This window comes from Heloderma suspectum, chromosome 7 (assembly GCF_057233095.1).
Source record: "Heloderma suspectum isolate Gila_16-S chromosome 7, 16-S_ref, whole genome shotgun sequence".
NCBI classification, from domain to species: domain Eukaryota; kingdom Metazoa; phylum Chordata; class Lepidosauria; order Squamata; family Helodermatidae; genus Heloderma; species Heloderma suspectum.
In genome coordinates this window covers 41,755,995-41,771,122 of record NC_139464.1, presented here as the reverse complement: position 1 = coordinate 41,771,122, position 15,128 = coordinate 41,755,995, and the positions used below count along the sequence as shown (strand labels likewise).

General features: G+C 44.9%; 1 long non-coding RNA gene across 1 annotated transcript in view; it reads left to right on the top strand.

Moving 5' to 3' along the window:
* The window catches only part of LOC146339596 (uncharacterized), a 52,769-nt gene that overhangs the window by 2,996 nt on the left and 34,645 nt on the right, over window positions 1-15,128 (top strand). The window contains exons 2-3 of the long non-coding RNA XR_014784564.1: window positions 312-643; window positions 1,564-1,612. This is a non-coding gene — a long non-coding RNA (uncharacterized LOC146339596). The remainder of the gene's footprint in view (window positions 1-311; window positions 644-1,563; window positions 1,613-15,128) is intronic.

Genomic DNA, 15,128 nt, shown 5'->3' with positions numbered 1-15,128 from the left:
CTAGCAGTTTGCCTAGCTACTTTATCTTAGGGTTACTGCTCACTCATTCCAGGCATGCGCAGCTCTTACAATACTACATGCTGCTTAAGACACATACAATGGCTTTTAGGTTACATTTTTATTACACTTCCTCCATGCAACACATGCACTCTGCCCTAGAGCTCTATGGGCCCATCACTGTGTACATATGCATAGGGTCTGGCCACAATAAACGTATGATGCTTGCTGGGCTTTCTCTAGTCACAAACTGGGCTGCTTGGAGACATTAGCCACTCTTCTTTGATTCCAGCAATTCAATTTCTTCCCTCCAGGTCAGAATCAACTTGGCTGGGTGAAGCAGCTACAAAACCCAAAATGACCCTGATTTCATGGTGAAGGATCATAGGATGGTAGAGTTGGAAGGTATCTTGGAGGTCATCTTGTCCAGCAAGTGGAGCCAGTGTGGAGTAGTGGTTAGAATGTTGGACTGTGGAAGCCCAGGTTCAAGGTCCCGCTCAGTTTACCTGGAATGAAATCCTACTAAAAAGGGGGTGAGGCAACAATTTGCTTGCAGAGATCCCAGTGACTGGCACCAACTACTCCATTAACTAACATTGGAAAACTTTATATCTATAGATACAGACATTCCCTGATGAAAGAACAGGTGTGTGTCTTTACCGCCCTCCCTCTCCTGGGATAGTTATAGCATTGTACGTGTTTGACAGTGAATCCCAACTCGAGTAGCCAGTGCCTCAGAAGATGGCAAACCCCAGCACAATTTTCCACAGCATTACAGTGCTTTTATATGTTTATGGTATTTATAAGACAGTCAATTAATTCTAGTAATTAATTCAGTTAATGTAAGGGGGCGGCTCCTGACTTTGGGTCCCCTCTCCCCCTTTTGGTTAATGGGCCTTGGTAGAAAAAACAGTTCCCCACCCCTGACTTGGGGGAAAAGAACGCATTTCCAAGAGTTTATGCAGGCGGGGAAAATACACTCCAAGTCCCAAAGGGCCAACAACATGCTTCGTTGTGGCTTTAAAGTGCTGTCACTGCCAAAGCCTGGAGGCAGTCATGGGCTGGGAGCGTGACACAGACTGGTCAGTGCCGCCGCCTCAGGAAATGAATTGAGAGCATCAGCATTTTATTTTTTTTTAACAAAAAAATAATGAAAATGAAGAAAACCATACCAAACAACAAAATATGTCTAGCCAGAAAAGATGACATTAAGAATTCATTGCTGCGTCTGTACCCAATTTTCCGGCCCAGTGCTCTGTCCTGCTTGCCTCGCTTTTGCTCAGGCTTCTGACTGACGATGCAAGAGGGGAGAGACAGGGATGTTGCCCAGAATGCTGCAGAGGCCAGAGGGTCAGGATATGAATAATTTCAGATGTGCAGATGCGGGTCTCCGAATGCAAAGGGTGTGTGTGGGGGAGGGGGGGGCTGGAATTTAGTGTCTGTGTGTGAATGGTGGGGGGGGGAGGTCTGATTGTTGGACTTCTGCTAGCCAGGGGCTTTGTCATCATCTTCAGCAGCCATCGGCACTGTTTCGGTTATGCAGTTTCTTCCATTTTGCTCATGTAGGCCTAGAGCTTTCCAGCAGAACCTGGAGAAGAAGGAAGGGGAGAGCCAGGTAAGCAGGAAAGAGTGGTCTCCTATCAATTTTTCTACATGGGTGTTTACCCCAGCTTGCACATCTTCAGCGGTGCCAAATGGCACAGGCCTTCCTAAGCACAGTTAGTTACAGGGAAATGCCAAGGCAAGGAGTTGTTTCTTGTAGTCTTGAGCCTGGGAGGGAAAGAGATCCTTGGCTGCCCTTCAGAACTCTCCATGCAGTCCTCATCCGGGTTATGTGCCACAAAGGGAGAGCAGGAATAGACAAGGCTGACGCAGGCCGAGGGCTTTTGGTAAAACTGTTTACATGGCTCAGAGAAGGACGTTGAGCCTCACACAGTAGATCAGATGTATTGGATTGCAACTCCTCCCAGCATCCCCCAGCCAGCCTGGAGGGCACCAGGTTGGGGGAGGCTGCTGTAGATGGGGGCTTTCTGTCATGCCTGGGATGGCTGGGCCATCTGTGATGAAGGGAAGCTCCTCCTTCCAGGCCCCAAACATGGCAGCAGGTCCGCCCGAGGGCCAGAGCATCCAAAAACAATAACCTGCCATAGCAAAAAGGGTCAGAAACATTGTGAGCAAGTCAAAGGTTACAGGTTGACCACTCATATGAATAAGAACATCTCATGGCCTCTATGGAATGACTGCAGGCACCTACCAAGGCTGATGTCATCGCTTATCGGTTCTGCAAGGATGACGCCACCTCAGAGAAGGCTCTGCTCCAGGATAACTGGAGTCATCACCTTCTAACTTGGACCTGGAGATGTTCCTAATGCAGCCAAAAACAAGGCAGCTGTGGCCCCTTTCCTGCCATCTGTCACCTGTCATCTGAGCAGGGATTCAGCACTCCTGAATCCCTGCTCAGCACAGCATGGGGAGGAGGGGGCTAATGGGAGACTGGAAGGAACAGACAGGGGCAAGGATGGCTGCCTCCTTTCCTGTTGCATTAGGAGATGTAAAGGAATATGTCCGGAGTCCCGGTTGTGAGGTGGCAACTCTAGTTATCTTGGAGCAGGGCCTTCTTGTTTGCGATGGGGTCCCAAACCGAGGTCCCTGTGTCGGATCTCAATGGGCACCCATGCGGAGAGGTGGGTGTTGCTTGGGATGTGCAGGAGCCGGGTCCTTTAGAGCTTTATAGATAATCACAGCACTTTGGATTGTACCCAGAAGTCAATTTGTACATTTGTAGACAGCTCAGCAGTGAGGTGGCCTGTTTTTAATGCTGAAAAGCAGGTAGCATTTTTTTCACAATCCGGTCCAAAGTATGATTACTTAGGCATAATATGAAGTGGCTTTAGGACTGCAGCCCGTATGCAATCTAAAGCCTGATGAGTGGACAATTAAAAACACCGTCACCCCTTCACTGCTTCAGTTACCACCTCTGCCAGGAAAAGCAAGGAGTTGTGGACTATGCAGATGTCCAAGAGAGGGTGTTCCACCACCAGAGATGAAATCATGGGGGTGGGGGTGGGGGGTGGTATTTTGCCACGTGGCCATAGGCACAGCAATTGGAGCATACCACCTTTTCCAGTCACCTTTGCCTTTAAAAAAAACCCAAAAAACCCTTACATTTGTTGTATGTAAGTCACCTTGGAGGCCTGCAATCAGAGGTGGGACATCCATATTTTAAATAATAAATGAATAATAAATGTGAAAAATTCATCACCTTTATCCTCAATGTAATGTGTGAAGCAAGTAATTTGCTATTTTTTTAATCATGAAACTGACAGTTTGTCTGGCCAATAGACAACCACTGAATCCTTGGCTGGGGGTGGGATTGAACTCAGGCTGACTCCATCATGATCCCAGGGCTTAATCTGGGACAGGAGTAAATAGGGTTCTGCCCTTCAACTTGCTCTGACTGACTGAAGTCCTTGAAATATGTGAAGTAATGTAGTGCTTTGGAGCAGGTACAGAATATACTTCCAACATAGTTAAGTAACTGCAGCCCAGGTAGGCTTAGAAGGCGTGATGAGGATAGTATACCATACCTTTAAATACTAGAACTCTGAACAATAACATAACGTAACTGAAGAGCTTCCATGTCAAAGGTCATAGCTTCCTGGCAGGCTCAGGGGCTGAATTCTCTCTTTTATAAATAAAACTGACTGGCCCACAATGGCATCCTATTTTAAGCTACCACCAAATAGTTTTTAAAACAGCCTGTGTGTCCTATACAAAGTCAGCCAGAAAAACTGGCCAGATGGATGGATTTAGGAGGGCATGTTTTCAGGAAACCTCAAGCCATTTGGAGGTGCCTAGACTCTGGATACACTGGCTCCATGTGTCCATTCTGTCGATATTCTGTTCCATATCCCCATGGTGGCTGGATAGGATGGCCACCTCCACGATGTCAAAACAGAGGAAATGCATTACCAAAAAAAGAGGACACAGATTTTCAAAAGAATCGCATAAGCTAACTTAGATGTAGTGAATATAATTTACATGGAAATACAATACAGGTGCTCACTGCTGATGGGTAACTTCAATGCCCCTGCTGGCTCTCCCTTCTTATGGTTCTTCTTTAAAATGATGTAGTGGTAAATTCTGAAGTACAGACGCTCATCATGATAGTTGCCACAGCCACGCCCCCATGGAGAGTCCAAAAATTCAGGCAGGTGTGTTGATCCATTTCAGCAATCCACTTGCAGTTTTCATCTCCACCTAGAACAGGTTTTTGTAAAGCTTAATTGCCCATTCAAAAGCAAGCAACCTCATAATACTTTGTATTTCAACAGGGAACAATATATTGTTACTGTGAAAATTCATTTTCCCCAGCTACTGTGAGGATTGCCGCTAAGCTCAGAGGGAACAGAGAATTCTGAGGGGGGTGGCAGATGACATCAGCTTCCCTGCTAATCAAAATGTGCTGGTGTTGCATCCATGTGAGATTTGGCTCCACCACACCACTGGTTCTTTAAATCAGACTTGGATTGGCCTGGCCTTCAAACAGAGGACACCTTCAAATAGACAACAGTCCTCTGACAGCTGTTCAAGTAGACAACTGTTCTCTGTAGTTTAGGACACATGGCCACCCTAAAGGGCTTCAAATCAGAGGGAAAACATACTGTTGGTATTTGACCTTTCTCCTTCCTTTCCCAGGGAGGCAATTGTAAAGTGGCACAAGGCAGAATGGAAGCAGTAGGAAAGCCAGAGGAGGTCAGGACAGGACAGAGTGCTGAGGAAGTGAGAGATCAGCTGAACTGATTTGTCTTGGCCTCCTTTTACTCATTATTTTTCCCATTTGTCCATTTGTCCATCCGCCTGATCTCCCATCTTTCTCTTTAGCACACGAGCAGCCGCCACAGAGATAATTGGTATTTTTTGACACCGTCTGTTGAGTGCTCCGTGACATAGATCTGCCGAAATGAACCTGCGATTCTGGTAATTAGGGCTAATTATAGGCTTCTGGGCTGTGTAAACCACACAGGCTCAGAAAGGATAATACTCCCCCTTTTCTGAACCATTGGGGAGAAAAGGTGAGGTGGAGGAGACAGGAGAACCAAACCTAGAGTCTGAAGGCATGAAAAAGGAGATGGAAGAAAAAGTTCTTTCAGGGCACCTTAAGTTTGTGCCCGATGGGAACACCTGTATGTCAGATGGACGTTCCGTGTGATGGTGGTACCAGGCCAATAAGTTGAACTTGAATCCAGATAAGATGGGGGTACTGTGTGTTCTGAGCTTTTGAGTCCAGGAGGTGGTAAGACAGTCTGTTCTGGACTGGGTGGCATTCTTCTGGAAGGAGCAGGAACATAGCTTGGGGAATCTCCCTAATTCATCATTGTCATGAGGCCCAGGTGGCCTTGGTGGCTAGGAGTGCCTATTTTTAGTTCTGGCAGGTTCACTAGCTATGGCCCTTCCTGGACAGAGATGCTTTGGACACAGTGATCCATGCTCTGGTATCCTCCAGACTGGAAAATTGCAATACACTTTTTGTGGGGCTGCCCTTGAAGGTGGTTCAGAAGCTGCAGAACATAACAGCCTGGGTGTTGACAGAACTGGTAGGGTTGCAATCATAAAGGATATGCACTGGTTGCCAATTTGGTTCTGAGACCAATTCAAGGTGCTCATGACTTGGGTTCCAATATCTGAAAGAGTGCCTCCCCCTCTATAGGCCAGCCTGAGTTTTATGATCAGCACAGAGAGTCCCTGTTATCAGTACTCTGGAACTCCCTTCCCAGGGAGGTGAGAGTGGTACCCTCCTTGGTATGTTTCTGCAGGCAGGCAAAAACTTTTTTGTTCTGGCAGACCTTTGGGGATAGATAGTCTGGACCTGTGAGAATATGATGGCTTGATACTATTGTTTATACTGTTGCTGTCTTTTAAAATTTTGATATTTTATACAATTATAATATTATTGATGATTTAATTATATTTTTAACTTTTGTATACTTCTATTTATATGTTTTACTGTAGAGTTTTTTAATGTTGTAAAGCTGTCTTGAGTCCCAGTAGTAGGAAAAATGTGGGATATAAATATAATGATGATGATGATAATGATAATGATGCCACCCTTGGAGATTTCATGGGGCAGTGACATGCGAAAGGGCCTTTTTTGTGGTGGCCCCATGTTGTGGAATTCCCTTCTGTCTGAGGTGCATCTGGTGCCTTCACTGTATGCATTCTGCCAGCAAGTCTAGAAGATGCAACTCTTTACCCAGGCCTAAAGAAGTGGATGAATGATATGAGATCATTTTTTTCCTCCTTGCGGTGAAACTGTTTTATTGAGTTAAGTCTTTGGTGGGTTTAAGTTGTTGTTATTGTTTTATTGATATGTATATACCCCACTCTGGAACTATAAGGTGATGGTGGCAGTGAAGGAACTAGCCTAGATGGGACCCTCTATTCTAGGGCAATTCTACTGCTAACACCAAAGTGGAGGAATGCCTCTTCTTACTGGGTCATTCCCACTGCTACAGCCACCACTTGTGAAGGGTGAGCCTCAACCACTGGGCAATTCCTCCCTTCCCTTCTACTGCCACCATAAAACTACACCCCTTTATTAATATACGCCTTAGGTAGCTGGTCATTAAGGTACAAGACAAAACAGACAGAGGTACAAGGAAAGTGAATATATTAATTATATATATATATATATATATATATATATATATATATATAATACATATATTTTATATATATAATATATATAGTATATTATTTAAAAGAAATAAAACAAGAAAGCGTATTATTTACAATTGCTGTTACTCTACAGACAAGGTTTCTATACTGTTACTTTAAAAATAGGGCTTCTATATTGCTACTGTTACCACCAATCAGGTGTTAGAAGCCCCGGTTCCTAACCTTAACCAAACTTAACTCACTTCCCTTATCAAGCTCCACCACAGTGGCCTCAAAGGCCTAGCAATGAGGGCTTGAAAGGCAGTCTTCTTTCTGGTAGGGTTTAACTTTTACCTGAAACCTTTAAGGCTGTTCACCAGGCTTCCTCTGAAGTCTTTAGTTTGGTCCAGCAGCTGCTCTGTCTTCAGACCAGCAGCAGCAGCAGCAGCAGCTGACATTCATGGTTCAGCTCTTTCCTCTGAAGGCTGCTCCAGGAGTTTTCCTCTCCTTGCTTGAAGACCTCTTTCAGCTTCAGCCTCATGTGCTCTCAGATGGGCTTCCTAGTCTTGCAGCTGCTCTTCTGCCTGGCTGACATCTTCCTCAGGATCTCCAGCATCTCACAAAGACACCTCCTGATGACTCTCCCTCAAGCAAAATTCTCTAGCCAAACTCTCCCCTCTCAACAGCTCCTTATATTTGCTCCAGTCAGAACCCTCCAGCCAATCAGCCTTGGTGTGGCTAACATTCCATCGTCCATAATCAGGACCAATAGACATCTTTAGAATGTTCAGTTTTTCTCCAATCAACGGGTATCAATTTCGATCCTACCTTCCCATATATAAGACCTGGCCTCATATTCACCTCTCAGTGGTAACAGTAACTGCCACTCCACCAGCAGACCATATTTACACTTTATGTCTCTTCAGGTATAAACTTCTGGTAAGGCACACATTTTTTCCTTCTACTTTTAACCCATTCCTTCTTTTAGTCATGACAAAACATGACAGTTAAACTTTTACCTCAGTTTCTTCACAGTGGGCTATAAACTTAAATAATAAACCGCCCAGAGAGCCTCGGCTATTGGGCAGTATAGAAATGAAATGAAATAAACAGACAAACAATAAATGGCAAATGGACCAGGAGGCAGCGCAGTTGACGTATGCCCAATGTGACATATGTCCAATGGGACCAATCCGACTTCATCCTGGCACTTGGTTCCATTTAGGAGCTAGCTTACTTTTAAATATATAGGACCGGGCTGCAAGTAGGGATGGATGGACTCACCTGCGCTTGGCTTAGTCGGATGCTTGCCGAGCCCCTGCTCATGGCACCACACAATCTTCATCACAGCCCGGCAAGTGCCTGACAAAGCCGCAGGGCCACCCATCCTCCTGGTGAGCCACCACTGTGCGCAACAATGGCGGCTCGGGTGCATCCAGGTTGGTAATGTTGCGTAATTGGCAGCTGTGAAAGGCCCACAGACGCAACATTACAGGCATGAATTCCCTTCATGGCCACCAATTGCACGACATTACCTGCCGAGAAATGCTTGAGCTGCCATTGTGGTGCACAATGGCGGCTCGGTAGGAGGATGGGGCAACTGCTGGGCGCTTGCTGTGAGTGGCCTGCGGTTCAGTGGGCAGGCTACAGGAGGGCAGGCAAGGGGGAGTCTGTCGGACTCCAGTCCCCCCGCCCCCCCCATGGGCTCTCATGACATCCCTAGCTGCAAGTTAAATAGCATTACTCCTAGTACTGATCCTTGGAGGACCTGATTGCTTACTTCCTTTCATTGTGAAAACTCTTTGTTCCTACCCCCTGTTCCTACTGAACCAGCCTCAAACATTCCTGTCATCCTCCTCACATGTGCCTCTCTTCCTGTTTCCATGCCTCTCCATTGCCACATATCCTCCTGCAGACTTTGAAAGTAAGTCCTGGGACTTAAATAGCTGGTGTCCCTTATGTGGGCTCCATGTCTAGGCTTTATTACAGGAAAATCAGTACTGATATACAGTATTGATTGAGTGATTTTTCCTGCACTGTTCTTTGCATAGCCTGGGCAGACACTGTCAACAACATTCTCTCATGCAAGTCCAATGATTAAGTTCTGCTTTGGTTTCCCCCTCCATGTACAGTTTGATCCATGCTTTGGAACCCACTGATTTGGAAATCATGGGTTGGATCCAGGCTTAGCTATACTTACCATATACCCATTAAAATAAATGGGTCTTAACTTATACAAGACTAACTTCAGCCCCATTGATTTCAATGGGTCTACTCCAAGGATGACTAAGTCTGGATCCAACCTCACAGCTCCAGCAGACCTGCCAGGTATCTAGTCTGTACTATTCTGGATATCTGGTAAAGATGTTTTTGTTCTATCAGTCATTTAACTCTTTATACTTTTAACTTCTAGTCTTCACTGTTTGGATTTTCATTTTTACCTTTAGCTATTGCACCGCTTGGATCCTGCTGTGACCTCTAAATATGGATGCTTTGTTTTTATTGCTCACATATTATTACTTGGTTGTTTTATCTGACACTGTTTGTGCTGCTGCCTTGAACGGAGTTTCAATTTATTTTGAACTGAGACGTTATTTTAAATCAGAGATTGTAAGCCATATTAAGCATATTTTTAATGGCAGAACAGCAAGGAAGCTTTTGAGGATTTTTTTTTAAACAAAAACAAAAACTGGCCAACTGAAATGACAACCCTTGAGTGGATTTAGTCACGATGAGTAAGCATGCCAGCCTACTGTTTCAGTTGGCACACTACCTCCTCCCGGGCCCTCCATTTCAAGCAATAAGCTGACACAACTGGCTGTAAGTAATAGGTTGGTACACCACCTACTTGAAAGTGGGTCTACTCATGAACAAGTGCTTCTCAGGCTGTCAAGTGTAGTGGCTGACGTACCCTCAAGCAGATCTGCTCATCAGTAAGCAATTCAACTTGCCATTATAACCAACAGGCTAGAATGCCGAACAGAGGGTATATCCAATGTTTGTCCTACTTAGAGTAGGCCGATGGAAATGAATGGTGCCTAAGATAGGCTAAGACTGGATACAGCCCATAGGATGCAACTCACTGGAAACTGGCTTATACCAGGTCAGACTATTTATCCGTGCCTGTTTTTGTGCATATTTTCCCAAATGTATGCATCATTTGTGCGGTATCTTTGAAATGTACACATTCTTCTTCCAGTGATTAAAGCATATTTGTGTGCATTTTTCAGAAGTACTCAGTTTTGCATGTGCATTTTTCAAATGTACACATGCTGTTGAACATTCTTGGGGGGGGGAAAGGGTCTACAAATCACATTTCAAGCTCTGAAATGTACAGACTTTGTCCACAGATCATGTATGTGTCTCTGTTTGGTCCAGAAGGGGTAAACCTGATAAATCCTGATAAAAAATGAATGGAAGGAAATTTCTCATACATTGCAAGGTTGTCCATCCTGGGGAACTCTGGCCCTTTTGGGGCCTGATGGATCCCCACAATGGACCTGGCCCGGCTTGCATTTGTGAGCCGAGCTGTGCAATAGTTCCCAAGACCCGGGACTTTTACCAAGTTTTTTTTGCACAAAATTGTGGGCCTGTCGTGGCTGAAACTAGTGCAAAATCATGCCTGTAAATTGTGCAAAATCATGGCAGTAAATAGTCTAACTTGCACAAAATTGTGGCTGTAAATGGTCTAATTTGCAGAAATTAGACCTTTTACAGCCACAATTTTGTGCGAATTGCTTTATTTAAGGCTGCGGTTTTGCGCAAATCATGAATTTTACAAAGCCTCCTAAAAAATCTGTGGGTTAGCCCAACTTGTCACATGCCGAGTTAGGCCAACTCACAGATGATCGGGTCGGACTCTGGGGGGCTGAGCTGTTGAAAACCTGCCTAGTTCCACCCCCCAAACAGATTCCTCTGACATCCCTAACACATTCCTGCTCTGACTGGACTGGCAGTGGGTCTCCAGGGCTCTCAGGTAGAGGTCTCTCTATCTTTCCCATCACCTGCTACCTTATTCTTTTTACTGGAGATGTTGGGAACTGAATTAAGGATGGACAAATCTGTCAGTTTCACTTTCTCCTGCATTCAAATGTTTTAAATATCAAGTACTTTCTGTTGAGGATATGAAGACATTTGCAAATATTGGTAAATTCTTATTGAAAACAAACTGAACAAAATTCTCACCCATCTGCACCAGCAGGTACAGCTATTCCCGGTGTGGACAGGGCCATGTTTTACCTGCCTGTCATTTAACTATTAAAGATGAGGAGTCTGTTAGAAAAATGAGGTGGCTACCCTGATTCAGCACCACCTGGTTGAACACACAGGGATTCAAACCCAGGCTTTTAAGAGGTAAGCACTGAAAGCCTTTTTTCTGGATGGCTGAGGGCTTTTCTACATGAGGCTTTTAACCTTTACTGAGGCTTCTGCTTCTGGATTCTTTGTGGGATTAAGACAGTATCCTTTACACATGGTTTCCTCCCCCACCACAGGGTTTTTTCTCTCTCTGTTCCTTTCTATATGTCCCATTATACAACCACTAGGTGGTCATGTGGTATAGTGGAATTGCACAAGTACACTAGGTTTCTATAACGCCATTCAGAAAAAAATACTAGACTTTCCTTGTTAGGAAAACAAACAAACAAACATGGTAATGGTTGCAAAGCACAGGAGAGGACTTGAAAGATGACAACATCATGTAAAGGACCCACAAACCAGCCTGAGTGAGAAATCACAAGTGCACAATAAAAGCCTCGTGTAGAAAGGCTCTGAATCTCTCCGTTTCAGTTTCTCCCCCATTTTTTTTTAATGTCAAGTTCTTTCCACCCCTAATATGAAGGAATTTGCAAATGTTGATAAATCCTTATCAAAACTGAAACAAAATTCTCACCCATCTCTAGATTGAATGTGAGACCTGCTGTATGCAAAGCTCAACTACTGAGCTCCAGACCCTCCCAGAACTCTGAGTATTCCTGTGATTATCTTTCTGCCTGTGGACTGCCAGCTATAAAAAGAGCAGCATAGAAAAGAAATGGAACCATGCTGGGCAAAAGTCAAACAAATAACACAAGGACCACTGGCATGGACACACAACCTTATGGATGTCATTCCCTGTCCCAGGAAGCTGGGAGGTCTGGTTAATTGTTGCTTTTCTTGAAAAGAGCCTAAAGGAAGATGTCACAGAAGCCTGACCCATACCTTTCCACCAGGAGCTGCTGCAACCAGAGCAGATGCTTTTACAGAATGTTAATGCCTTGCTGACAACAGCAAAGGTTCAAGGAAGCAGGTAAAGGGAAGAGGCAGATCTCTGGCTCCCTCCCACCTCTCTGGAGTCACGAGTTAGAGCTGAGATGGATGGTGCTAGCCTTGGAAAGCAGGCTGTGGGATGGCCTTGTCAGAGCCTCATTCCTCTCTGCCACCAACAGGAGCTGAGCTGGGAACATGGGAGCTGGGAGAAAATGCTTGAACAAGGGGAAATGGAGCTTCACTCGTCAGCCACCTTGGGATCTGAGGGAGCATCCAAGTGACCTCCAAAAGTATCTGAGCCAGGCAAGCAGCTGGCGATGGGGAGCCATGCTGCTAACCAGAGTGCACAGAGGCATCAGAAGCTGGCTTATCCCAGGCCAGGCTATTTCCTCCTCTAGCCCAGTATTGCCAGTTCTGCATGGCAGTGGCTGTCCAAGGTCACAGGCAGAGTTGTTTACCATCACCTGCTACCTGATCCTTTTAACAGGAGATGCCAGGCATTGAACATGGGTCCTTCAACCTGCAAAGCATGTGCTCTACAACTGAGCTATGGTAAATAGGGATGTTGGAGGAATCCGGTTGTGGGGTGGAGCTTGATGAGCTTTCATTGGCTTGGCCCTCTGTCTCCATCCTGTCCTCCACGTACTGGCCTGACTTGGTCCACAACTAGTTGGACCAGCTGGCTGATTTTCCTTTAAAAAAAAAATAAATGGCAGAAATAGACATTTGCTCAAATTGTAGCTGCCATTTGCATAATTTGCATAAATTTTGGCTGATTTGTATAATTTGTGCAAATCATGCAAATCACAGCTGACATTTGCCCAAATTACAGAAGTTATTACCTTCGTTTACTCAAATGTTGATTTACACAAATTTTTAAAAACAGAGAGTTCCTGGATTTCTGGAAAACCCTGTGGCTCGGCTTGCAAATGCAACCCGAGTAGGGGGTGCCACGGAAACCCAGCGAGTCCACAAAGGGCCAGATTTCCCAGCAATGGACATCCCTAAAGGTACAACAACTGCCACTTCCTGTACCTGGGGTTGCTCACTGGGTTTTGAAGTGCTTCATTCAGAACCAGAGTATCAGTTCAGTGGAAAGTACTCAAATGTCATCATCCCCGTCTCTGTCTCTCCCTCTACCTCAGTCCTAAAGTAAGATCATTCACATCATCTCTTAAGGACTGACCCACACGTAGCTGGGGAGCAGGAGATAACAAGGGACACAACAATGATAAAGTAAAATAGGGATTTTACTTTATCATTAAAATAAATGATTATTTATTTTAAAATAAATGATTATTTATTTTAAAATAAATAATCACCTCAGCAGGGATGTATGAGAAATTCATTTCAGCTCATTTTTTAATCAGGATTTACCCAGTTCATGCCTTCTGGACCAAATACAGACTTGGACGCAATCTGCAGGTCGAAATCCATAGATTTCCAAGCTTGGAATGTGATTTGTGGACCAAAAAAAAAAAATGTTCTACAGCCTGCGTACATTTGAAAAAAATATGCACAAATACTCTTTAATGAAAGGGAGAACAATGCATATGTTTCAAAGATGTGCACAACTGATGCACATGGATTTTCATGTGAAAAACAACAACAACCAAAGCTCACAATGTGATATGGACTCAAGTTAGAATGAGCTTGGAGCTAGAATTTGGAGAACTTTGGTACACTCAAGTTCCGCTGATTCACACATCACTGGCTCTTAATCATTTATCTTCAATGTGTGCATCACATGACCAGTAGCACCATCTAGGGATGTTGGAGGAATCCATTTGGGGGGTGGGAGGGAGGTGGAGCTCACCAAACTTTCATTAGCTCGGCCCCCCAGATTTTGGCTCATTTCTCCAGGAGGTGGCCTCACTTAATCTGTATTGAGTTGGGCCAGCTCGAGGATTTTTTGGGTTTTTTAATTTTTTTTTTTACATAAATAGAAATGTGCACAAATTGTGGGGTGTAATTTGCATGATTTACGAGAATGTTGGCTGTAATTTGCATAATTTGCTCCCTGCAATTTGCAGACATTTCTATTTACGTTTTTTTTTTTTTTTAAATGAAAAAGTTCCTGATTTTGGGAAAAAAGCCCCACAACTTGCCCCAGGAATGGTAGATGAGTCGGGAGCTCACTGGCAGTCCATCAAGCCCTCATATGGCTGGATTCCACAGCAATGGACATCCTTAGCACCATCACATCCTAAAGATTTTTATTTGAGAAAAGACGAGAAGGAGATGAAGAAAACACACACAGAGTGATAGCTATAGATGGAGAAAATAGTAATATTGTGTCTGGCATTGTATAGCAGTTTTGAAAGTGGTCTGTGGTGGGGATGTTGGAGAAATCTCTGCAATGGAACCAAATGAGTTCAGATTTTGATCAAACCAGATTTTGATCAATCCAACTGGTAGATGCCACAGTGGACCAGCTTTTCCCCTGTTGGGCAGATCCCACGGACCTGCAGACCATTTTCCTAACTTTCTGATTTTGCATGAATTTCGTCATTAAAAAATATTAGGGATGTCAGAGAATTCCGCCATGGATCTCAGTGAGGCCAAATGCCAGTGCATTCTGCCCCCCCCTGAAATCCATGGCAGAACAAAGCCCCCCACCCCACAACCCTGTGAAAGGCACGCAAAATGGAGCACTTACTTGGTGCCATTTGTGCTGCTTTGTGAAAGGTGGCCGCGTCTGCGTCTGCCATTCGCTTCCCCATTTAGACTGTGATAGGCTACGTAAATACTTACATAGCCTATCACAGCTAACACAGGGACACCATTTGCGTCCCTGCGGAGGCCGTGATAGGCTACATAAATATTTACGTAGTCTATCACGGCCAAAAACATGAACGCAAATGGCGGCCGCTGTAGCCGCCGCCATTTGCGTCCACAGGCTCCATACGTCTGCGAATGCACCTGGCTGGCGGCTCCGCAGAGTTGCCGCAGAGTGGAGCTGGCTGGGTTAGGATTTCGGGGGGAGGTGTGGAGCGCCTCCCCCGCACCGCGAATCACCCCTGCGAAAAGGTAAGTGACTTTCGTACATCCCTAAAAAATATGCAAAAAACCTGGCCAAAAATGGGCATTTCCCCATAGGCCAAAGTGCGAAAATGCACATTTGGGGGGATTTTGCGCATTTTGGGGGAATTTGTGCATTTTTGCATATGCAGTTTTTTCACAAATTTGCCCCCCGCCCCCTCGATTCCATCAATGGGAGGACTGCA